At 44.5% G+C, this 25,270-nt stretch overlaps 1 protein-coding gene across 3 annotated transcripts in view; it reads left to right on the forward strand.

Moving 5' to 3' along the window:
- The window catches only part of dync2h1 (dynein cytoplasmic 2 heavy chain 1), a 994,370-nt gene that overhangs the window by 676,370 nt on the left and 292,730 nt on the right, over positions 1–25,270 (forward strand). The gene's annotated exons all lie outside the window — the stretch shown is intronic.

Raw genomic sequence — 25,270 nt, forward strand, 5'->3', positions numbered from 1 at the left:
TTCCCCCCCCCCCCCCCCCGGACTGGACCCGACCCAACTCCCGCTCCCCCCCCCCCCCTCCCCCCCGCGCCTCTGGACCGGACCCGACACCGACACCGATACCGACCCGACTCCCGCTTCCCCCGCCACCCCCCCCCACCCCTGGACCGGACCCGACACCGACCCGACTCCCGCTTCCCCCCGCCCCCGGACTGGATCCGACCTGACCTCCCTCCCCCCAACCTGACCTCCCTCCCTTCCCCCGAACCGAACCGACCTCCCTCCCACCACCCCCCGACCTGCGCTCCTCCCGACCCAACCCAACGCCACCTACCTGTAAATCTGGTGCTGGGGACGGGCCCTGCCCGAAGTCTCGGGCCCAGCCCGTTCAGCCTCCCCCCCCCCCATCTCCTTCCCCCCCCATCTCCTTTCCCCCCCATCTCCTTTCCGCCACCATCTCCTTTCCGCCACCATCTCCTTTCCCCCCCATCTCCTTTCCCCCCCATCTCCTTTCCCCCCCATCTCCTTTCCCCCCCATCTCCTTTCCCCCCCATCTCCTTTCCCCCCCATCTCCTTTCCCCCCATCTCCTTTCCCCCCCCATCTCCTTTCCCCCCCATCTCCTTTCCCCCCCCATCTCCTTTCCCCCCCATCTCCTTTCCCCCCCATCTCCTTTCCCCCCCATCTCCTTTCCCCCCATCTCCTTTCCCCCCCATCTCCTTTCCCCCATCTCCTTTTCCCCCCATCTCCTTTCCCCCCCATCTCCTTCCCCCCCCATCTCCTTTCCCCCCCCATCTCCTTTCCCCCCCCATCTCCTTTCCCCCCCATCTCCTTTCCCCCCCATCTCCTTTCCCCCCCATCTCCTTTCCCTCCCTTCTCCTCCTCCCCCTCCCCCCTCCTCCTCCCCCCTCCCCCCCTTCTCCTCCCTCCCCCTTCTCCCCCTTCATACTTACCGTTCAGGTAAGACATGCCTCCCCGCGGCGGTCTCTTCTGCTGCAGGAGTGGAGGAGCGCCCGGACCAATCTGGTGACTCAGCGGGCGGGAGGACTTCCCCAGCGGTCTTCTCTCCCTGCCGGCGTGAGAACCTGACCAAGCTCGCTCGGAGGGGAGAGGGCCCAGAAAACATCAAGATCGCCGAGAAAACTCAGCGGTAAGTCGACCAAGCTCGGGTCCTAAGACTATGAAGGTGCTAAGTTGGAAACAGGGATGATTGTAACCCAGGTGGGCAAGGGGTTAAAATCGTGTCTGGGTGCTCCATGCATCCTTCCTGAACCATTCTTTCCCCCTCCATTTTAACCTAGCAGTTTCTGGCAAGCAAGTTCCTAATTAAAACATCAAAGTTACACTCCAATGACATCATTCTCACCCCACTGCATATTAACTCGAAATCGCAGAAACCCCACCCACCTTCAAGCCATCAACACAGCATTGGTATCTTGAGAGCTCCAGAAATCATCATCTTCGGCAGTCCGTTGGAGTCGAGGATGACTTGCTTCCACACTAACTTGAGTTCTAAGGTGGCTGATGAGTCCAATGCGGGATCTACAAACTCTGTTACAGGTGGGGCAGATGGTGTTTGAAGGGGTGGGTGGTTGGGTGGGGTGCTTGGTTTGTCGTACGCTCCTTCTGCTGTTTGTGCTTGACTACCGCATGCTCCCAACGAAGAGACTCGGAAGTTTTCGACGCCTTCTCTAATGCTGCATCTCCACTTTGAGCGGTCATGGGCCAGGGATTCCCAAGAGTCGGTAAAGATGTTACATTTTTTCAGGGAGGCTTTGAGGGTGTCCATGACGCATTTTCTCCTCCCTCCTGGGGCTCGCTTGCCGTGACGGAGCTCGGAGTAGAGTGCCTGTTTCGGGAGCCTTGTATCAGGCATGCGGACTCCGTGGTCTGCCCATCGGAGCTGATTGAGCGTGATCAATGCTTTGATGTTGGGGATGTTAGCCTGAGAGAGAACACGGACATTGGTGCGCCTTTCCCGCCAATGGATTTGCAGAATTTTGCGGAGGCAATGTTGGTGGTACTTCTCCAGTGCTTTGAGGTGCCTGCTGTACATTGTAAACGCAAGGCATTGGAATTGAATTGGAAACAGCACCACAACTCGAGAGAAAGAAAACAAATCTACAGGCAACTGAAGTCTGAGGTCTAACAAAAAACTCGTGACCTAAAGAAAAGATGGTGGGTGGAAAGGGCACAGGAGATCCAGCAACTAGTCGACAATCATGACGTGCATGGATTTTTTAGCCCAGTCAAGACCACCTACTGCCCAAGCACTCAAGGTCCTACCCCACTGAGGGCTAAGAACAGAGAGTTACTCATCGGGGACAGAGAGGCAATCAGTGCCCGCTGGAAGGAGCGCTTCAAAGATCTCCTTAACCAAGACTGTCTTTGACGTGTGCATCTTCGACTCCATCCCACAGTATGCTATCCGCCACCATCTTGGCACAACACCAGTCTGCCATGAGGTTGAAAAGGTCATCTGGCAGCTGAAAAACAACAAGGCCTCAGGAGCAGATGGAATCCCCGTCGAAGTACTAAAGCATGGCGGAGAAGTACTCTTGGAGCGAATCCATGACCTCATCACTCTCATCTAGAAGGAGCAGAGCATGCCGGGGGATCACAGAGATGCCGTAATCGTGACCATTTTCAAAGAAAGGTGACGAGACCAATTGCGGTAATTACAGAGGACTTTCCCTGCTGCCTGCCACAGGGAAAATTATCACTCCATAAGTACAAAAGAGGGCTCAACTGCATTTCACCGGGTGTGAGGATCTTTTTCTGATTTGTTAAATGAGTTTACAGCTTCCAGATCGTTACTTGTACACTTTTTTTGCCTTGCATCCTTTTAGTCACCTTTCTCTACTTACTATGGGTGCCATTCTTGCTTCTTTGTTCATGATTGGGCAAGACTAGGAGGAGGAGCAGCAACAACCAGCACCTGGGCCTCTGTGAAGTCAACAGGTGAGGGGAGGTTACATGCAGGAAGCCATACAAGGAAACAGGATTACAGGTCAAGAGTCACCTTCTTGGACCTATCTGAGGAGTAGTACACAAGGACACTGCGCTTCTCTAGGCAAGGCATAGTAGATCTCCTGCAACAGTATCTACTGCCTTCTGGACTAGGGGAGCATGCATTGCCAGTAGTTGTCAAAGTCACCAAAGCCCTGCGTTTTTACGCCACTGGATCCTTTCAGTCTGCTACAGAGAATATCAGCCGCACCTCCCAGCCTGCAGTTTGGAACTGCTTTAAGCATATGATCGATGCCCTCTTTGCCCGGGTTTGAGTAGTGTAATGTCTGTAAGCTTGTAATGTTTGTAGTTCCACATTGTGGATGTGGACATATTGTGTACTGCAACTGCAGAGTTATAATAAACAGAACCAGGCAGATCCCGGTGGCTTCCGAGAGAGAGCTGCCTGCCATGTTGGAAGCTGTGTGTGCTTGTGCTCTGTGAATATATCACATTTGGTGGCGAGATGGGATTTTTCAGCTGAATTAAAGCTTAAATTTTGTTGGGGAAGGATTCAGCCAGCCGACAGAGAGACTTTGGAAGTTTCTGTCTTTGGGAAAAAAGCTACAAAATCTGAGGTAAAATACAGCACACGGTGTGAACAACTAGAGATTAAAATGGCAGGTATAATCGGACATTTGGGGGAATATAGACACGATCGGGAACGTTTTAATGCGTATGTGGATCGGCTAGAAATGTATTTCACTGCAAATAACATAATCGAAGTTCCAGACAATGCAGTCCAGAACCGGGCTGTGTTGGAATGTAAGAAAGCGATCTTCTTATCGGAGACAGGTCCGGCATTGTACGAAACCCTTGTAAATCTGCTTGTGCCTGACGAGCCAAAGGACGCAATGCTTAAAGAGATTTTAACGAAGTTGGAGCAGCACTATAACCCCAAACCGTTAGAAAATGCTGAAAGCTATCGTTTCGGGATTTGGAATCAAAAGGCTGATGAAAGTATCAGTGATTATATCGTAGTATTAAAGAAGCTATTGATGCACTGTAATTTTGGAAACTTTCAAAACCGAGCATTACAGGATCATTTTGTTTGTGGGGTGAAAAATGATGTGGTCAGAAGGAAGTTATTGACGACGGATGACTTGACTTTTGAGATTGCTTGTCAGACAGCGAGGTTGATGGGCATGGCCGAACAATATTCCCGAGAATTAAATAATGATTATGGTCGTCAGTCAACCGAGGTAAATCACCTGCAGGTTCAAACTAAAAGATTGTGGGGGCCCAAAGTCTCAGAAACTGTAAATTCTACCAGAGCGTCGAAGTCGTGCTTTCGGTGCCAGGGACAACACATTGCTCAAAGTTGTCCATACGTGAAGGCAGAGTGTTTCTTCAGCAGGAAGACTGGGAATCTTGCGAAGGCTTGCTGACTGAAGGGTAAACCAGCTTTTAAAGCTATGAGTCCAGCGTTCAAAGCTATGAGTAGAAATCCCAAGAAACTACAGAGCATGGAAGAACAACAACAGGACGAGGAGATGTTAGAGATACACGTCATCAGGAGCACGAGGTTAACGGACAGCGATTCGGAAAGCATCAAAATCCACATAGATGTTGCGGGATTCAAGATACCAATGGAAATTGACACGGGTGCATCAGTGAGTGTAGTACCTCGACAAATTGCATGATTTCCAACTGGAGAAATCCAAGATAGAGCTGTGAGGCTACTCGGGAGAGAGAATTCCTGTGGTAGGTCGTATCACCGTACTGGTGAAATATAAAGATCAATTTCAGAACTTGTCTCTAATAGTAGTGAAAGGAGACAAGTCTGCCTTACTAGGAAGAAATTGGTTGAGCTCACTGAAGCTGGATTGGAGTAAGATTTTCTGTGTGGAAGCGAGATTTTCATCAACGGATGAGGTTATCAAGAAGTATCTGAAGGTGTTCTGCGAAACGGGCAGTCCGATCCAAGGCTTCAAGGTGAGTGTCAGGGTACAGAAGGACGCTAGATCGGTTTACTACAAGCCACGTTCCGTACCATATGCACTTGAGGAGAAAGTTGAGCAAGAACTCAAAAGACTAGAGACTGAGAACATTATTTGCAAGATAGATCGATATAATTGGGCTGCACCCATTGTTGTTGTACCTAAGTCCAATGGTAAGGTAAAATTGTGTGATGATTGTTAAGTAAACGTAAACCAGGTTCTCGAGGGTAATGTCCCCAATACATTGCCGAATATAGACGATTTGTTCACAACATTGACAGGTGGTCAGATCTTCTCAAAACTGGATCTTACGAATGCCTACTTACAGCTTGAACTAGATGAGGAGTCCAAGTCATGTTTGACTATAAATACTCATCTAGGCCTATATCAATTTAATAGGCTACTGTTTGGAGTGTCTTCCGCCCCTGCCATATTCCAAGGGGTGATGAACCAGATTTTGCAAGGTATTGAAGGGGTAGTATGTTATTTGGATGACATACTAATTTCAGCACCAAATAGGCAAATTCATAATAACATATTGAATGAAGTCCTCAAACGGCTAGAGAAGCACAGAATATGAGTGTCTGCTCGTAAGTGTGAGTTATTTAAAACCTCAGTGGAGTACTTAGGGTACAGAGTAGACAAAGATGGTTTACATCCAACCATGGAAAAATTGGATGCAATTAGAAATGCACCCACTCCCAGGAATGTCACTGAACTTCGTTCATTCTTGGGTCTTTTGAACTATTATGGGAAGTTCGAACCAAATTTGGCTACAGTATTACATCCACTGAATGAACTTTTGAAAAAACAGGTCCATTGGAAGTGGTCAAAAGAATGCGATATGGCATTCAAGGAGTGTAAAAGCAAATTGGTAGAGAGCACCATGTTAGTTCACTGTGACATATCTAAGGAGATTAAGCTAGCATGTGATGCCTCTCCGTATGGAGTTGGGGCAGTGATCTCTCATGTATCACATAGTGGGGAGGAGAGACCAATTGCTTTTGCTTCACGGATCTCAGTGCCAGTGAGAGTAATTATGCGAAATTGAAAGGGAAGCGTTGGCATTTATTTTTGGGGTCAAGAAGTTTCACAAATACTTGTATGGTCGTAAGTTTACCATCGTTACGGACCATAAGCCCCTAACAGCAATCCTCCACAAGTCCCCAGTTCCAACATTAGCTGCAGCCCGAATGCAGAGATGGGCTTTGATTTTGTCAGCATATACATATGATATTGAATACAGACGATCAGCTGATCACAGTAATGCTGATGCAATGTCTAGATTGCCTTCCCCATCACAAGTTACACCCGATAGGGAAGAAGTTTTTTATTTTTCATACATTGATGAACTGCCAGTCACAGCTGAAGAGATTGGTAGAGCAACCAAACGTGATCCAGTGATGTCAAAGGTGTATGATTATATTGCAAATGGATGGCCAAACTAGGTAACAGACAAAGATACACATCTATTCTTCATTCGTAGGAATGAATTATCAGGCGATAAAGATTGCATCATGTGGGGTGCAAGAGTGGTTATACCAAATAAATTCAGGTCCAAATTATTAGGAGACCTCCATGACCAGCACTTAGGAATGTGCTTGACCAAGAGTTTTGCACGCAGTTATTTATGGTGGCCAGGTCTTGATAAAGATATAGAATACATCGTGAGTCAGTGTACGACATGTCAATTGGTAAGCAAGCAACCACCATCAGTACCATTACAGTCATGGAAATGGCCACCCAGGATGTGGCAAAGACTACATATTGATTTTGCTGAGTTAGAAGGACTACAATTGTTCATTGTAATTGATAGCCATTCAAAGTGGGTTGAGGTGTTTCCAATGGGGAAAATAACAACAAGTAAAACATTGGACATTTTACGAAAATTATTTTCTTCATTTGACTTCCCTGAAGAAATTGTTTTGGATAATGGACCACAATTTCTTTCAGAAGAATTTGCACAATTCACGAGCAAAAATGGTATGAAACATACCAAGGTTCTACCATACCACCCTGCTTCAAATGGTGCAGCAGAGCGCATTGTACAAATTGTAAAATGTGCCCTCATAACACAAATGTTAGATCCAAATCCAAGGAAACGACAGTTGTCGTTGGATCACAAATTGGCTAACTTTTTGATTACATATCGAAATACTCCTCATACAACTATAGGTAGAACACCAGCAGAGTTGTTTCTCAAACGACAGCCACGAACCAGATTCTCGTTGTTAAAACCAAATTTGGCACAGTCCGTAGAAGAGACACAATTACGACAGAAAGAGAATCATGATAGAGGTAGAGTGAAATTAAACCAGAAGGTGAGAGTGAAGAACAATCACCATAAATGGTTACCAGGAAGAGTGGTGAAGATATGTGGTCCTCGCACATATTTGGTAAAGATGTTTGATAATGGACAGGCTAGGTTTGTTCATATTGATCACATTTTACCGACAGACATGGAAGGAGTTGAAGGTGGGAATGATTCAATTAATTCTGACTCATCAGATAGTTTTGATACACCAGTAGCAAATCCTAAATCCAATGTACTAGAAACAAATCCAGGAGAGACTCAGAATGAAAGTCTGAGTCCGAGTCAGGAAAACAAAGAGCCTGAAGTTAGAGTGAGTTCAAATGAAAATCAAGGAAATTCCGTGGAGGAAAACGTTCCTCAGGATGAGCCTCGAATGAGTGTGAAATCGACACCAGGTTTGGAAGGTTCTGTTCGAGAGCGAAGGTATCCTCTTCGAAACAGAAAACAAGTGGTAAAGTTAAATTTGTAAATATGGGGAAAAAAAATAAGTTTATATCCTGTGTTATGTATAAACATGAAAGTTATATATGATGTTTGTTGCAATAACTTCTTCATTAAGGAGGGAGAAGTGTAATGTCTGTAAGCTTGTAATGTTTGTAGCTCCACACTGTGGATTTGGACGTATTGTGTACTGCAAGTGCAGGGTTAATAATAAACAGAACCAGGCAGATTCCGGGGGTTTCCGAGAGGGAGCTTCCTGCCATGTTGGAAGCTGTGTGTGCTTTTGCTCTGTGAATATATCACAAGCAGCACATCACCTTATCCATCGACCTCAGCAGTCAACAGAATATAGCTTGTGGTTTTGCAGCAGTGACTGGCTACCCTCACTCCAGGGTGTGATTGACTGTACACACGTGACCATCAGGGCATGGGAACGCGAGCCAGTAACATTTGTAAACAGAAAAGGATACCACCCTATCAAAGTACACCAATGGCTGGTCACAGAAACAACATCATGCAGGTCTGTGCAAAGTCGCCAAGGAGCTGCAATGATTCTATAATATTCAGACACTTTGCCAACCCCCTGCTATTCGACTCTGTGAGGAATGTGACCAGATCACTGCTGGGGCACAAGTGATATTCCCTGTAGTCCTGGCTGAATACGCCACTGCACAACACCACTACACTCAAGCAACACAAATAGACTCAAAGCCAAGGCACAGCCAGGAGATTTTGACAATGCACGATAGGATTGCTTGAGCAGTTGGGGGTACAGTTGTAAGTGACTAGGTGGAAGGTTTTCTCGAAGAGAATGCCAAAGGAAATGGAATTAGAAGGTGGGAGCTTTCCTGCTCCTCATGGTTGACAATGAAATGCACAAAAAGCTTTAAAGTTAAAACTTACCATGGTCCCTTCTGGTCGGATCCTGCTCAGACTGCGCACATTTTAAAGGTCAAAATTGTGTTGGGTTTGAATTATCATCAGACCCTGACATTTTAGTCTTGATGAGGCCAATGTCTCTCCGTGGTGGGTGATATCCACGCCCCCAAAGGCCCAGGAGTTAAAATCGTAGAGGGCAGGGATGCTGCAGCAATACAACACGTACCACCTGTCTACCATTTTGTTCACCCTCTCCTGCCCTGCTCCCGTGGGGCAGGCAGGGTTAAAATCACACCTATAATTTCCACTTCAGTGAATACCTGCTCAGAGCACTCCCTATGGACATGCACATGCCAAAAAGCTCTGTTTGGTAACTAAACCCATTTAATAATTTATCAGAGTCTGATTGCAAGTATAGTTGTGGAGTATGGAGCCAAAAAGCCTTGATTTTCCAGTGCATTCTTTCTGTGACTCTGACGGGTGTGTGGTAGAAGTGCCACAAGACTTGGATAGTGAGTCCCAACCTTACTCCAGAAGGCGTTCTCCTGGTTTCTTCCTGAATTATTATCAGAAAAAAGTATTGGCCTGGATTTTGCGGTGGTAATGACAGCGAACTGATAATGACAGTGAAACAGTCAGTGTTCGCTATCATTACCCCTCTGAAACTGCCAGCAACTTCACGATTTAGCACATGCGCAGATAAACGCGGAAATCCTGAAATAACAGTCAGTCATTCACTACTCTGCCACAGTTGCGCTGTGGAATTCCCCTTTGCTGGCAAGCAATTGAAATCACATATAAGCACGAAAACGTCCCCTTTTACGATGAAATATCGCTGTTAATATCACTGTGGGACTAAGCACGATGGCTCTTTCAAAGAGCAAGCAGAGGCACGATGGGCCAAATTGCCTCCTGTGCTGTAATTTATGAATCTAAATTGTTATTGCTGTTTGTGAGCTTTTGCTTTATGTAAAATACCTACATAACAACAGTCATTGTATACAAAGTTCTTTGGGTCTTTTCTGACTGAAAAGCTATATAAATGAAAGTCTTTATTCACTTTTTAGGGCTGGATTTTACCAACCTCGGTAGATCCATGGCGGGTGACGTCGGTGGCAGGTCCTGGACTCGCTGCTGGCTCCAGCCCACTGTTCAAAATGATTTAACCCTGACTGGGCTTGTTCAGCCCACCCAGTGCATTTCTCGTCCAATTTAAGGAAACGGGTCTGATGAAGTCATTTGATGATGTGCAAATTAATTTTGACATTTGTGCTGTCAGTGTTCTACAACATTGAGATGCTGTAATCACTGACAAACACTACTCAAAGGTGCACGGCTGTACCCAGGCTCTCCCATGACTTCCTCCATATGCTTATGGAGGGAGTCACAGCACACAGGGAGATTCTCTTCCATTCCAATGCTGCACAGGAGGGCAGGAAAAAGAGTGGGAGAGCGATAGTGATAGGGGATTCGATTGTAAGGGAAATAGATAGGCGTTTCTGCGGCCGCAACCGAGACTCCAGGATGGTATGTTGCCTCCCTGGTGCAAGGGTCAAGGATGTCTCGGAGCGGGTGCAGGACATTCTGAAAAGGGAGGGTGAACAGCCAGTTGTCGTGGTGCACATTGGTACCAACGATATAGGTAAAAAAAGGGATGAGGTCCTACGAGACGAATTTAAGGAGCTGGGAGCTAAATTAAAACGTAGGACCTCAAAAGTAGTAATCTCGGGATTGCTACCAGTGCCACGTGCTAGTCAGAGTAGGAATCGCAGGATAGCTCAGATGAATACATTACTTGAGCAGTGGTGCAGTAGGGAGGGATTCAAATTCCTGGGGCACTGGAACCGGTTCTGGGGGAGATGGGACCAGTACAAACTGGACGATCTGCACCTGGGCAGGACCAGAACCAATGTCCTAGGGGGAGTGTTTGCTAGTGCTGTTTGGGATAAGTTAAACTAATATGGCAGGGGGATGGGAACCAATGCAGGGAGACAGAGGGAAACAAAAAGGAGACAAAAGCAAAAGACAGAAAGGAGATGAGTAAAAGTGGAGGGCAGAGAAACCCAAGGCAAAAAACAAACAGGGCCACTGAATATAAAGGGGCTGCAGGAGGGGTCAAAACTAAAAATCATGATTTAAAAACTAGTATTAAAACACTCTACCTAAACGCACGCAGCATTCGAAATAAAGTAAATGAGTTGACGGCACAAATCATTACAAATGGGTATGATTTGGTGGCCATTCCAGAAACATGGTTGCAGGGTGGCCAAGATTGGGAATTAAACATACAGGGGTATCTGACGATTCGGGAAGATAGACAAGAAGGGAAAGGAGGTGGGGTAGCTCTGTTAATAAAGGATGATATCAGGGCAGTTGTGAGAGATGTTATTAGCTCGAATGAATAAAATGTTGAATCATTGTGGGTGGAGATTAGAGATAGTAAGGGGAAAAAGTCACTGCTGGACGTAGTTTATAGGCCCCCAAATAATAACTTCACGGTGGGGCGGGCAATAATCAAGGGAATAATGGAGGCATGTGAAAAAGGAACGGCGGTAGTCATGGGGGATTTTAACCGACATATCGATTGGTCAAATCAAATCGCACGGGGTAGCCTGGAGGAGGAATTCATAGAATGCATACGGGATTGTTTCTTAGAACAGTATGTTACAGAACCGACAAGGGAGCAAGCTATCTTAGATCTGGTCCTGTGTAATGAGACAGGAATAATAAACGATCTCCTAGTAAAAGATCCTCTCGGAATGAGTGATCACAGTATGATTGAATTTGTAATACAGATTGAGGGTGAGGAAGTTGTGTCAGAAACGAGCGTACTATGCTTAAACAAAGGGGACCACAGTGGAATGAGGGCAGAGTTGGCTAAAGTAGACTGGAAACACAGACTAAACGGTGGCACAATTGAGGAACAGTGGAGGACTTTTAAGGAGCTCTTTCATAGTGCGTAACAAAAATATATTCCAGTGAAAAAGAAGGGCGGTAAGAGAAGGGATAACCAGCCGTGGATAACCAAGGAAATAAAGGAGAGTATCAAATTAAAGACCAATGCTTATAAGGTGGCCAAGGTTAGTGGGAAACGAGAAGATTGGGAAAATTTTAAACAACAGCAAAGAATGACTAAAAAAGCAATAAAGAAAGGAAAGATAGATTACGACGGTAAACTTGCGCAAAACATAAAAACAGATAGTAAAAGCTTTTACAGATATATAAAACGGAAAAGAGTGACTAAAGTAAATGTTGGTCCCTTAGAAGATGAGAAGGGGGATTTAATAATGGGAAATGTGGAAATGGCTGAGACCTTAAACAATTATTTTGCTTCTGTCTTCACAGTGGGAGACACACAAACCATGCCAAAAATTGCTGGTCACAGGAATGTGGGAAGGGAGGACCTTGAGACAATCACTATCATTAGGGGATAGTGCTGGACAGGCTAATGGGACTCAAGGTAGACAAGTCCCCTGGATGGGACTCAAGGTAGACAAGTCCCCTGGTCCTGATGAAATGCATCCCAGGGTATTCAAAGAGATGGCGGAAGTTACAGCAGATGCATTCGTTATAATCTACCAAAATTCTCTGGACTCTGGGGAGGTACCAGCGGATTGCAAAAGCAGCTAATGTAACGCCTCTGTTTAAAAAAGGGGGCAGACAAAAGGCAGGTAACTATCGGCCGGTTAGTTTTACATCTGTAGTGGGGAAAATGCTTGAAACTATCATTAAGGAAGAAATAGCGGGACATCTAGATAGGAATAGTGCAATCAAGCAGACGCAGCATGGATTCATGAAGGGGAAATCATGTTTAACTAATTTACTGGAATTCTTTGAGGATATAACGAGCATGGTGGATAGAGGTGTACCGATGGATGTGGTGTATTTAGATTTCCAAAAGGCATTCGATAAGGTGCCACACAAAAGGTTACTGCAGAAGATAGAGGTACGCGGAGTCAGAGGAAATGTATTAGCATGGATAGAGAATTGGCTGGCGAACAGAAAGCAGAGAGTCGGGATAAATGGGTCCTTTTCGGGTTGGAAATCGGTGGTTAGTGGTGTGCCACAGGGATCGGTGCTGGGACCACACCTGCTTACAATATACATCGATGACCTGGAAGAGGGGACAGAGTGTAGTGTAACAAAATTTGCAGATGACAAAAGATTAGTGGGAAAGCGGGTTGTGTAGAGGACACAGAGAGGCTGCAAAGAGATTTGGATAGGTTAAGCGAATGGGCTAAGGTTTGGCAGATGGAATACAATATTGGAAAATGTGAGTTCATCCACCTTGGGAAAAAAAAACAGTAAAAGGGAATATTATTTGAATCAGGAAGGTGAATGGAATGTTGGCCTTCATTGCGAGAGGGATGGAGTACAAAAGCAGGGAGGTCCTGCTGCAACTGAATAGGGTATTGGTGAGGCCGCACCTGGAGTACTGCATGCAGTTTTGGTCACCTTACTTAAGGAAGGATATACTAGCTTTGGAGTGGGTACAGAGACGATTCATTCGGCTGATTCCGGAGATGAGGGGGTTACCTTATGATGATAGATTGAGTAGACTGGGTCTTTACTCGTTGGAGTTCAGAAGGATGAGGGGTGATCTTATAGAAACATTTAAAATCATGAAAGGGATAGACAAGAGGCAGAGAGGTTGTTTCCACTGGTAGGGGAGACTAGAACTAGGGGGCACAGCCTCAAAATACGGGGGAGCCAATTTAAAACCGAGTTGAGAAGGAATTTCTTCTCCCAGAGGGTTGTGAATCTGTGGAATTCTCTACCCAAGGAAGCAGTTGAGGCTAGCTCATTGAATGTATTCAAGCCACAGATAGATAGATTTTTAACCAATAAGGGAATTAAGGGTTATGGGGAGCGGGCGGGTAAGTGGAGCTGAGTCCACGGCCAGATCAGCCATGATCTTGTTGAATGGCGGAGCAGGCTCGGGGGGCTAGATGGCTAGAGGTCAATGCAGCCTGGTTGCACATTGCACAGAAGGGCACAAGCAGGGATGTTGTCAGGAGGACCAGGCTGCAGTGGCACAAACCTTTCAATGATCTCAGTAGATCACGAAACATTACTGCAAAGCCACACTCATCCTTATCCTGCTGTGTCACTCATCACATCTGCCTTCCCTACCCTTCTCCTGCTCATCCTGACACACACCAACTTACCTTGCACCTCCATCCATCCTTCTCTAGCTACATTATCACTTCCCCATCTCACTAGCCACCCCTCACACTTACCTTCATCCTTGTGCAAGCATATCAACTAACAACACACAAGTGTAGACACGGGTGTTTTCGCCAATGTTAACGCAAAGTGTCTGTTAATGTGGTGTCCAACCTAAATATCTTTATTTTCAACACTGCATTCTTGGACAGATCTGTGTGCACCTTTGGAAGTGGCTTCGTGAGTTCCAGTGAATGGTGGGAAATAATGGTGATGAGTGTGAATGGAATGGCTTGGGCATTGCAGGGATGTTTTATGGTGCTGGTGTGGTGCATCATGTGGCAGTCAGGGTGTACAGCACCAACTGAAGTAAATCTGGCCATGGTGAGGCCAACCCTGGCCTCCCGGGCAGCAATGTGGTCAGGTGCCAATGCCCTGTGCCCTGTGCAGCATCAGTTGATTGCAGAGAAGGTTGGTGGTGCTGCTGGTGTGCCTGGTGATGTTGGTGTTGGGGCTGATCGTGGTGCGATTCTGAGGACCAAGGTGAGATAGTTTTAAGGGCACCGATGCTGATGTAATAGATGGCAGGTGAAGTTGATATGGGCAGAAGCAATCTGTCAGTGGTGAGAGAGGTTGTTCCAATGAGGTGACACTGGATAGAGAGTTTGCTCCAAACACTTCCAACCTGCATAAAGCTCAGTCTGTCTTTCAAATGCAATAAGCAACAGCTTATGAGCTTGGAAAGTGAACAGCTGTGAGATGAGAGCTTTTATAATATATTTCCAGCTGTCCAGCAATGAATTGATTTCGTGGCCATTCAACTCCTGCCCTGCTTACCTGACATGATTCCCAAGCAGCATGAACCCTGTGGGCGACCTGGTAAACTCTGAAAGTGAGCTGAAAATATTTCTTAATTCTCTGTTACCAAGGTCATAATGACCTGAATTGCCTCCCCTGCCGCTGCGTGTTGGGTCTGTTCAGTATTGACAGACCAGACATTTGGGAAAGACACGTGGCAGCGGGTTGACAGCGGGGTTCCGACCCGCTGTCAAAAAAAAAACATTTTCCCGCCCTACCTGCCACCGATCGTGCCTGCTGACCCCCTGCAAAATTCCCCCCTTAATATTTTGTTGATTAAGCCAGCATATATGCTTCCCTGATATTATTAGGCTTGATGGTTTGCATCTGCAGTAAAAGAATGAAGAAAAAATCTGCTGGAGATAAAGGACTGATGCATCACTTTGGAAAGTATCCAGGAGACAACTGTGCTCAGTAACTTAAATGGATTAGTTGTATGAGGAGCCTAACAAGGCTGCAATGGCTGCAGCTCCTAGAGACCAAGGATTCTGAGAGGAATGATCCTTCACCTTGATGAGCATCTGGTGACTTTTGTCACATTAGTCAGGCAGCAGCACACCATTGTGTAAAGATAGACTGCACCGTTCATATTCTTCCCTGTGGAACCAGAGAAACTGAGAGAGAGTTTTCCAATTCTACAGGGCTAGAATTTCTTATGGCTTAACGCCCAGTTTCTGAGTATTGGCCATTGTGGGCGGTAATGAGGTGAGTGGTAATTTCTTAATTGAAGTACACCGGCAGTTTCAAAGTCCCGCTAGGGAATGGACCACTGGCGTGCTCCATCGACAGATTGCCCTGGTGCGATTTTTGGCTGAGCGGTGACTCGTAGATAAGTGTGACATTTTGTTTAAAACGCCCACGAGGATCAGCAGAGCTGAGCGGTAGGTAAGTAGGTCTGCAAGGAAATGTTAAGTGATTGGTTTTTTACTATTTATTTTCCAAATCTGTATGGGTAATTTAATTTAAAAGTGTGTTGGGAATGTTTTTTGGATTTTTTATTCTTTTTCTCGTGTTAGGCCCAACCCGCGGCTGCCCATTTTCTTTAGGCACCGCCCAATCTAGCCTATATTGCACTTTTTCGCCCAGATTGGGGGTGCAAGGCCCATATTTTTCGCTGGACAGATTAAAAAGAAATTTTTTTGGGAAGTTTTCGCCGTTGGTAATCTTCCCAGCCTTCGCGCTTTTTTGGGCGGCAATCGGGCGCTGGCGGGCTTTGGGGAAATTCTAGCCCATCGATCGACTGGTGGGGTTCTCACAGTGCAAGGAGCAATTGACAGAATACATGTGACACTCAAAGCCCAACATGGCAACTTCCTTAATTTCATGAACAGAAAAGGCTTCCATTTGATTAGTATGGAGCTCGTGTGCAGTGGCAGTCACCTTATCCAATAAATGCAAGCCTGATTCCCAGGAAGCTGTCATGACACTGTCATTATGTGACAATCCATCATACCAATTCTGAAAACTCAAAGCCATGTATCAGGATGCTTGATTGATTAATTTTAAATATTATCCACACCACTGAAAGTGACACTCTTACTCTTTTGTACTGCGATGCTGCAAAATGTGGCTTGCTGTGCAGGATTGAGGGGGTGGGGTAGCTGCACACCTAGAAATTATTCTGCTTTCCCGCACCCCCCCCCCCGCCCCACTCCAGTACCCTGGCCTGGTCCCCCAAGGTAATCCCCAAATCTACAGAGAAAGAGACTGATACTTCCCTTCTCACTGGAATTGTATGGCCAAGACCTGGCAATCTGAGGGAAATGTGTTATAAATGTCGAGGAATTATGGCCCCATCAATGCATTTGATTTGTGGTGGCTGCTATCTGGGTTGTTCATCAGTGGCATGGATTTCAATGGAACTGAAAACCATCAGCACCATCAGTTTTACACCCGGACAGCAAGTTGGAAACCTGCCCCATTATCTAAAAGTACAATGTAGATCACTACAAAGTAAACTAGGCAATTTGACTGACCGTTTCTTGCTTTGCATGTTCTAAGAGTTCATTGAGACACAAAGAGCCAATTTTTTCTCGCTCCGCCTGATGGAAACGGGACAGTAGCTGCTTGAAAATGACATCAGCTCTCTTACCATGCTGTTTACGCTGGCACTTTGGCCGTTGCCATCTTGGGTAGGGTCCTGAAACGGGTAACTGTGTTTCAGGCAGGAGGCCACTTGTAATATTCATATCAGCGTCCTGTGATATACAGAGTTTGATATACAGAGGACCCCGATTATATCGAGATACAAGTAAGTGGAATGCATGACACACACGCTCCGTCCATTTGTGTCAGGCATTGTACGGCCTAACCAGCATTCCTTAAAGAGATCAGTGGATCCCACTCAGGAAACAGCAACGTTTTTTGGGGGTGCAAATTGAGTAAGAATGCTCCTCCTGGGCCTACAAACAAACTCCAAACGACTACCAACGCGTCCAAGTCCCCCACGTCAGGCTCTAACTGTTGGCTTGCTCAGCGTGAGAGTTGATGAATTTCCCATCCTTTCGCAACTGGTGAATTGCAGCAAGGGATCTGTTTGGCGCACGCAACTCGCTGACAACATGTTAATTATGTCCTGGCCACAAAATAGCTCGAGTCTTACCAGCATCCCTTGACATGGGTGCGATTAAGTCAACAATAAGTTTATGTTCCCATGTTTCAACACCACTTAAGCCTTCGGAAAAAATATAGGGGTAGATTTTCAACTTGCTGCTCACGCTTAAAACAGGCATTTGGGATTAACCGCCTGTCATAGAAGCTGCCTGATTTTCATTTCCATTGAGGTTAACCCCATAGAATTAAACAGAAGCAGTGGAGCTAAATACTGAGCAGTTATCAAGTTTGTTTATCGAAGAGTGCTGAAGCTAAATTAACTTTAACCATACCAACCACCATTAGAAACGAAAGGAAGATCTCTTTATTTTATTGTAATAAATATAACACAGTGGAATCTGTTTAACTCTGTTACATATGGATTGATAAGCAATAAAATTAGAAAAGTGGATGTACATGATTTCTTTGGAATTCACCAATCATGATAAACCAATTTCTAATGATTTGAACATTATGTGTGGATTCTTGATGTGTGCAAAAAATTTGAGCCTAACCTAGCTAATTAGTGGGAAAATGCAATGCAACACTTAGTATGCTGACTTAATATGGGTGTATTTTAGATTGCTCATTACCATTTACAACAGTGTGCAAAGAGTTATAGAGCAAGTGATTATTTTAATTATTCTCCAGTGCAACACATATGTTTACTGTCAAACCTCTATATTTCTCAGTCCTCTTGGTATGAGGCCATTTTTGAAGCTGCCTTTTTAAACTTGGCACATTTTGATTTGTTCATTATGATCATTAAGTAATTGTCAAAATAACGGCTCTCCGTTATTTATGCGTAAATGGTACAGCAACTTCAGGCGAGGAGCAGGTGCGCAGTTAAATGTGAATATACATAAGTTGCTGTCCGAGTTGCGCGGAAATAGCATTTTGTTGTCTGACTCACCATTGACATGCATTGAATGTCATGAGGTTGCTGTATTTGCCTGGTAGATACAAACGAAATCCACCATAAATATTTAGTCATTAGTAGCGTAAGTACCGTTTTAATGACATGATATTTGTTAATTACTGCAAATCAACTTCACTAGTACTGAAAATTAACCATTACAAATGTGGAGTCTCATTCCTTCAGGTTTTGAATTTTTCGTGAGATTTTAAAAATGAAATTTAAAAATTTTTTCTTACTTTTCCTTTCTGTCACTTTTTTTCTCTCAATTCAATCTTTCTTTCCCTCTCTTTATTTCTCTTTCTGTACATGATTTGATACTGTATTCACCCCCTTTAATTCACCCTTTTTCTCAGTCCTTCCACTGTTATTTTCCAATCCTTCAATCTGATTGATTAAGGAGATACCCTGTTGGTTGCTTTGTTCACTCAAGTCCCAGATGCCCTGTTTCCCTCACTGCGGTGTTATCAGCTCGCACTTTCAGCAACTTAGTGGACAAAACATTTTTGAGCTGATGCAGAGGCAAGTCTAACTATTGGCAGACACGTTTAAATGCACTGCTACAGAAAAATCTGGCCCATTTGTCTTGTGTACACTTGATTGTGATATTGTGGCATATGAGTACAGATTTTTACCAATTCTGCAAATGTGATTATTAAAAAATAAACAACAATTTACGGTTAGGAGCACAGCGATGACAATCGCTGCTGACCTCGAAGAAAGCTGTCCACAAAGACCTAGTGATTTCTGGTGCTAATTTCAGCGCTCCCGACCTTCGTTTGAATCTGGGGCCAAATCAAACGAGTCACAAGTGTCTATCAATAGTGATGTCACCTAGCTGGCTAAGCAGCCAATCACATTGAAGAATTCTCGCAGACAGCAAACCCGGAGGTAAAATGTGCAGATTGTATTTTGCTTTTAATAAATTTTACAGAGAGAAAAATAAAGATTGGGACACACACATAGGATTAAGGTAGAAGCTGAAATATCATAAACAAACTTAAAAACCTGCTAGTCTTCATATTAATGGAAAAATTTGACATTCTACAAATATAAAATTAATTGTTCAGCAGTCAGTACACCGTTAAAAACCCAGTTACAACTCTTTCAACAAGGCTTAACATTTTAGGGTTTTTAACACCGATATTCCATTGTAAGAGGGAATGTTTTTGTCAATTCAAGTGATTTGAATTGATTGCCAGCTCTGAGGAGTTCCACAGCACAACCTGCAGGACATGACTGGCCTCAACCTTTGGATTTTTGCATTTACCTGTGCATGCACTAAATCCTGAAGTTGCTGTCAGTTTCAGAAGGGTAATGACGGCGAACGCTGCCAGTTTCGTCATTACCACCGCAAAATCCGGGCCAAAAGTTTTTAATGTCCATGAGGCATTTTATTCAAACCAAAAGTTATCTTTATGCTGGTAGCATACCAGTTAATTTATAATGTGAGTCATATAGCTGTGTGTGATTATATTCACAGAGCACAAGCACACATAGCTTTCTAACATGGCAGGCAGCTCTCTCGGAAGTCTCCGGAACCTGCTGCTTCTGTTTAATTATTAACTCTATAGTTGCAGTACACAATACGTCTGCATCCACAGTGTGGAGCTACAAACATTACAAGCTCACAGACATTACACCGTGTAATGCATACATTGGGCTCAATATTCCCCAGTGATTTGTGCTGTTTTTTTGGCGCAGGCCACTTTTTTTGGCCTAAGTTTAAAAAATACAAGTTTCCCCTATCAATTTGCACCAGCGTAACTCAGTTAGTTACGATTTTTTTAGGTTAGGTTTTTTTTTCAGCCCAATTCTGGCCAGTTAGGCAAGTTTGGCCAGCACCGAGTTACTCCAGTTCTTCTTAGGCAAGCATATGTGGCCTCTATAGAAAAACCTACTGGTGAGTTAAGGAAATTGGTGCAGGTAAATAAATCAGGACAGCAGCAGCAGGCGAGTAAGAGAGAGTGGGGGAAACCTTTCGGGTATAGTTAGGTCCGGGAACCGGGAGGGAGGAGGCCACTCAGCCTGGGATAGGTGTGGGACTGGGTGGGAGGAGGCCATTCGGCCTTGGATAGGTGCGGGGACCGGGAGGGAGGAGGCTATTTGGCCTGGATTAGGTGTGGGAACTTGGACCGGGATGAGGCCATTTGGCCTGGGATAGGTGTGGGACAGGGAGGCCATTCGGCCTGGGATAGATGCGGGGACCGGCAGCGGGAAGCCAATCGGCCAGAGATAGGTGCGGGGATCAGGACCGGGAGGCCATTCGGCCAGAGATGGGTGTTGGGACCGGCATCAGGAGGCCCTTCAGCCTGGGATAGGAGCGACATCGGGAGTGGGGTGGGGGGACTTTAATAATTTAATGGAGATAAGTTGCTGTAATGTGCTTGTACTTGGTAATTTGCTGCAATGTATTTTAATGTGCTTGTGCAGGTTGCGAACTGGTTGTATGTTTCACTTTCCAGCCTCAGCCCGCATTGTGTTCCTGGTTACTGTGGCAACCTGACCTTGCAGGTCAAGGTTCCACCCCCAAAACTAAACGACAGGCTAGGCGGCGCCAAAATGAAGAAATCAAATGGGGAAACTTGGAAGATTTTTTTTTGGCGTACTTTTGGCGTACTTGGGCCCCCAAAAAATGGGCATAACTCTTCTAGTGTACAGTTTTGGTCTCCTAATTTGAGGAAGGACATTCTTGCTATTGAGGGAGTGCAGCGAAGGTTCACCAGGCTGATTGCCGAGTGGCAGGACTGACATATGAAAAAAGACTGGATCGACTAGACTTATATTCACTGGAATTTAGAAGAATGAGAGGGGATCTCATAGAAACATATAAAATTCTGACGGGATTGGACAGGTTAGATGCAGGAAGAATGTTCCCGATGTTGGGGAATTCCAGAATCAGGGGTCACAGTCTAAGGATAAGGGGTAAGCCATTTAGGACTGAGATGAGGAGAAACTTCTTCACTCAGAGAATTGTAAACCTGTGGAATTCTCTACCACAGAAAGTTGTTGAGGTCAGTTCATTAGATATATTTAAAAGGGAGTTAGATGTGGCCCTTATGGCTAAAGGGATCAAGGGGTATGGAGGGAGAGCAGGAATGGGGTACTGAAGTTGCATGATCAGCCATGATCATATTGAATGGTGGTGCAGGCTCGAAGGGCCGAATGGCCTACTCCTGCAACTATTTTCTATGTTAGTATGCCAAAAAACAGCTTTGGGGAAAATTGAACCCTATAGATTTAGTCTCCAAGCTTTCTAAACCTACTCAACCTAATTTAATACTTTGGATTAGAATAAAAGGAAACAAAGAGCAACCTCAAAAGCATAAACTGGGTGCATGTGTTGAATCAGTGTGTTATCTAAACAACAAAGCTGTTGCCAAGCATCATCTTTTCCACAATGATACAAGCTGCCTGAAAATGTGTTCTCAGTCATTCTGGACTGTAACTCATATTGCACATTTATACTCTGCAGAATGCTAGATTTTTCTGGACATCTTCCAGGATGTTACCCAATGTTTTATAATGCTGTAATTCCTAGCTTGCACTGTCGGCAGTTTGAAATAAGAATCTTGACCCATTAATTCTTTGTGTGTTGTTTATTGTTTTCTTCCAGTTTCGTAACTTTGGTGTTTGCCCGACTGTGTTTTCAGTAAACAGCATATTAATTTGACATCTGTATGATTAAAAGAAAGAATAAATCTGGGAGATGGGATAGTGCCCTAAAGCACAAAAATGAAGTTCAAATGACGTGTACATTCATCAGAACCCCAAGAGTGTGTTACAACTTTGAACATATTCCCAGATTTTGTCAATGTGCAATTTTCTTTTCATCATCTCTGAGAATTCCCATTTGAGTTTTCTGTCAAAGTTCATATCTTCCGTTACCATGGCTACCATGGCCAACCGAGTCTTGCCATGTAAACGACTGGAAGATGGGATACTTAATATTCTAACACTAGGCTTGGCTTAACTTACAGGAAGAACAGATTTTGCTGAGAAATAAAATACAGGTACTGGCCCAAACATTGCTGTGGCAGGCCCTCAGACTTTCCCTTGCCCGTTTAATGTTAACAATACTTTGCCCTGCAAGTTGCTGGAAGTGCGAGATGGAAATGGGCAGCGCCGTCTATAGGGCATCTGGGATCTGAGTGAACTATGTATCTCTTAATCAATCAGATTGACGATTCTGAAATGAAGCGTGCAAGATTGAATAAGGTAGCATAAATGAGTGAATTCAATGTTAAATGCGATGCAGAAGGAGAAATAAAGAGAGGGAAAGAGAGAGAGAGAAAGAAGAAACAAAAAAAGATTTAAAAATGTTTAAAAATCTTAAATGTATTTTTAAAATCTCCCAACAACAATTAAAACCTGAAGGAATGAGACTCCACACTTGTAATAGTTCATTTTCAGTGTAAGAGAGGTTGACTTGTAGTATATAACACTTATCACGCCATTAAAAGGGTACTTAGACTAAAATGGACAAGCCCTAACTTTTTGTGGCGAGTTGAGTTCTTATCGACTGTGCAAGTACAGGAACGTCATGCCAGTCAATGTATTTGAAAGGGAAGCCAGACAGCGAGATGCTGTTTTCGCGAAGCTAATGGCAGAGCGTCACATCATGGACAGCAAATTTTGGATTTCCATGTTTAATCGCGCACCTGCCCTCACCTGAAGTTGCTGTGCGATTTGCGCATAAATATCAGTGAGCACTGTTAGCGCCACCGTTTTGACATCTATTTCTGGCCCAGTACTATGTTCTATAGATGTGTTAAAGAGACTTTGTTAACCTGAACACATGAGGCCCAGCATCTGCAGCGTTCGGGGTAGCCAAATTTCATGAAGGGGTCCTGAAACAGGCAAAGTGACTGTTTCAGGCGCTGGCACTGGACAAGTATACTTCAATATTTACCAACCTGGCGCACAATGCACTTCTGATGTGGAATGAGTGTGAGTGCACATGCTGCCCACCATATTGGATGCTTAGATGCCCATTTTACACCAGTAAAATGGAAGGGATGTCAACAAATTTTTCAGCTTTTGTCGTTGGAGGCAGGCATTTGGAGGTGGTGAAACCTGTTCCAGCTCCGGAGAATTTCATGGCTCAGACCTTCTTGGTAGGAATCCAAATCCATAGAATCAAAATCTTTGACAAATAATCTACAAGCAAATCATAATTTTAATGACCACATGCCTCCAGTTTCATGTTGAAGCAAGTGTTCAACTGCCTCTTGTTGCTTTCTTGATGCATTGAGTCATAAAACAGTCCTGCATTATATTACCAACTCTGATTCTAAAACACTTGGATTGTCGCAGTTTATATTGTATTGATTGAAGTCCTCCATTAAAATAACTTCTCTGTTCTCAGATAGCCTTGTTATCTCTTTCACATAGGTGTGTGTAATCCTAGTGTTAGTTTGGATTTTTTTTTCATTGGAGATATATACCTCAAATAAATCATTCAGTGGCACTCCCCTTTTCACAGAATCAACCTGTTTTTAGCCTCCCAAGGGCGAGAACTTGAATAGATTAGCACCCCCTGTTAGTGCTGGTGAAGGGCACTAGTGGGACGCTAAAAGCTTAACGCCTGGGCGCAGCAATATTAGTGCCGCTTGCCAACTTGAATAGGGTTTTAGCGACGACGCTAATACTTAGCGCCTGGGAATTTTGTACCAGTGTGCAATGTCACGGAAGCCAACTTGAATGTTATCGCCTGGCTTTTACCCCTCAGACGCTAATTATGCCAGAAAAAGCTGCCGTTCACAGCTGTCTTGTGGCGCTAATGAAAGGGATGAGTGTATTAGGTAAGTTTTAGAGGTTTTATTTAACTTTATGTGCATTGATTCTACTTTATTTGGTATTTCTGATGTGCTAATAAAATTGTATTGTTTTTTAAATTTTCATTTTTTGCAGCTAACCTTCTCTTAGAGCACTTGGATTGACAGTATATTAGCGTCAGAACTTCAGTAGCGCTGCCGGCTTAGCGCCCTCAGAGAAGAAGGGAAAGCTTCCCTTGGTGCGCTAAAAATCAATATCGCTACCTCCGGCGCTACATATCACCCGGCACTAAAATTAGCATTCAGGCGATGTGAGCACCTCAAAATGGTCGCTAATCAATTTTTCCCCCAAGTGTCCTCGATAGAAAGTGGGAGAGCCATACCGCCTCCTCATTTTGTTCACTATGTCTTTTCTGAACATTTCATACCCTGAATATTGCATTCATTTTCATGATTCTGATATTCCCATTATATCACAGTTTCCTCCTGCCACAACAGGTTTCAGTTCTAGCATCTTAATCCTATTGCTTCTAGTATTCATGTATATATATCTTAATATAGATTTCCTGCCTTTCAAGTCCCCAGTGTCTGATTGTTCCTGGTGTACCGTTTATGTGTATCACTCTGGATTTCTCTGTCCATACCCACCTATTGACTACATTCTCCCCCACAGTCTGTCTCATTGTGAATCCCATTTTCTCCCTACCCTCATCCCCATCTATGTAGTTTAAATGATTCTCAATAGTTGCCTCAATATTCTTCGCAAGTTCTTATTCCTACTTGGCTGAACTGTAGCCCATCCTCCTTATACTAATCCTTTTTCTGAAAATGCTTCCAATATTTAACATCTTCAATTTTCTTAGTGAATTCCCCTCCATTCCAAAACACTGGGAGTATCCCAGAGAACACAATGTTGCATCCCTTATCTCTGAGTTTAGAGGCAATCCTTGTGTATGTGTCTTTTAAGGCACCTAAATTATTTCTCCCTATGTGTTTTACCACCATATGGACTACCACCACCGAGTCCCTTACTCTCATTTTCAGTAGCTCATCTAACCTTATAGATTTTTGGATATTAAGGGAATCAAGGGATATGGGGATAGTGCGGTAAGGTTGCGGTAGAAGATCAGCCATAATATTGAATGGCGGAGCAGGCTCGAAGGGCCAAATAACCTACTCCTACTCCTATTTCTTATGTTCTTTGCTCAATATTTACTCCAGATAGGCAACTCACCATCCTATTACAGCACACATGACTGTCTACTTTCATGGCATAGTCCCCTATGACTATAATCTCCCTATGACTTTTAAATTGCTTCTTCGTCCAAGGTGCATTACCTGTTTTTCTAGCAAATTGCTTTTCTGAAACTTTAGCCTCAAAATTCAGTGATGCTGTGCCCG

This window comes from Pristiophorus japonicus, chromosome 10 (genome assembly GCF_044704955.1).
Source record: "Pristiophorus japonicus isolate sPriJap1 chromosome 10, sPriJap1.hap1, whole genome shotgun sequence".
Classification (NCBI taxonomy): domain Eukaryota; kingdom Metazoa; phylum Chordata; class Chondrichthyes; family Pristiophoridae; genus Pristiophorus; species Pristiophorus japonicus.